Below are 1363 nucleotides of genomic sequence, written 5' to 3'. Positions count from 1 at the left end.
TTTTGCGAGAAAAATTTGACAAAGTCGCATGCGGTAATAGAGCTGGATCGAGGGGAGTGATTCTGGGTCAGTTTTTATTTTAGACACTTTTGGCTTCAACCAATACGTCTGCGAGCCCACTCATTCCAATGGCAACACCTTAGATCTTATTCTAGCTCGCAGCCTAAATATCTCTCATGTGGCTATATCTCCCTATTCCACTGCCTTATCTGACCATTTTCTCGTTACCTTCCAGGTCACGCTCCCCTCTCCTCCTGTAGTCTCTACCGTGGTTCGTCACTGCCGCCGCATTAATGCTTCCACCACTGCCACGCTCGCTAACTTGCTTCCCGCTGCCCTCACCTCCCTCAGTGATCAACAAGGGTCTTTGAACGATCTGACAGACAGTAAAAACTGTACCCCCCGTAATGCATTAGATATGGTAGCACCATTAATGCTAAAAAATAGGCGTAAATATATAACACCCTGGTTTAATAACAATACACGTGTGCTGAAGCAAGCGTGCAGAAGATTAGTACGAAACTGCCGCACCACTAAACTGGAGGTCTTCCGCCTCGCCTGGCATGATAGGTTGATATCCTATAAATGCGCCCTCTCGACGGCCTCCTGTATCAAATAAGAATCTCGGGTTGTTTTGTTGAGATTAATTATTTTTGAATAATAGGCGGATTTGGCCTTGGAGAGGGCGGAAGGGAGCAGGTCAGGCAATAATGCCACGAACAGTGCAGGGTGCGAGAAGGCCTGAACTTGTCTTCACTGGAAATCAAGGTTGGTAGCGTCTCAAAATTTCGCCTGCTTCTGCCAGGGCCGCTGAAATTTCAATCTTCAGAAAGCTGAGTCTCATGGCTCGTTGGTCTAGGGGTATGATTCTCGCTTAGGGTGCGAGAGGTCCCGGGTTCAAATCCCGGACGAGCCCCTTTAATTGGTCTAAACTTGTCTTTTGAAGGAATCCGAGGTTGGCAGCGTGTTTATCGTTTACTGTCACAGAATTCCAGGAGCTTAATAATTCCAGGAGCTTAATAATTAATGTACAGCCTTATTGTGATCTCTGTTTATGAGGCAATAGGATCTGACTGGTGCACTTACTGTGAGTCGCTTTGGCTAAAAGCGTCTGCTAAATACCAAATTGTAAATTGTAAATTGAATGTTTAGGTATCCTCAACTGTGGAAGGAATCCCAACCGTCGACACAGCAAAGACAGCGAACTCTGGATCAGATGATGTAAATAATGTCTATTAAAGAGTGTTACATTTTAAAAAAGTGTGACTTGTAGTTCCTCATGTTCATCATCTCTTTTTTCATATTACTGAGTTGAAAGTCAAGTATTCCGAAACATCAGGCCAAAACAATGACGTCACGTCAG

The 1363-nt window shown here is 44.7% G+C and overlaps 1 non-coding gene across 1 annotated transcript; it reads left to right on the top strand.

The window, feature by feature from the left end:
- The first annotated feature begins 844 nt into the window (after nucleotides 1–844).
- Nucleotides 845–916, top strand: trnap-agg (transfer RNA proline (anticodon AGG)). The gene has a single exon. It is a non-coding gene; the product is annotated as a tRNA-Pro (tRNA).
- Nucleotides 917–1363: the final 447 nt, after the last annotated feature.

Source organism: Chanos chanos, chromosome 11, assembly GCF_902362185.1.
Source record: "Chanos chanos chromosome 11, fChaCha1.1, whole genome shotgun sequence".
Classification (NCBI taxonomy): domain Eukaryota; kingdom Metazoa; phylum Chordata; class Actinopteri; order Gonorynchiformes; family Chanidae; genus Chanos; species Chanos chanos.
The sequence above is the reverse complement of the archived record's forward strand: the minus strand, read 5'-3'. Positions and strand labels throughout refer to the sequence as shown.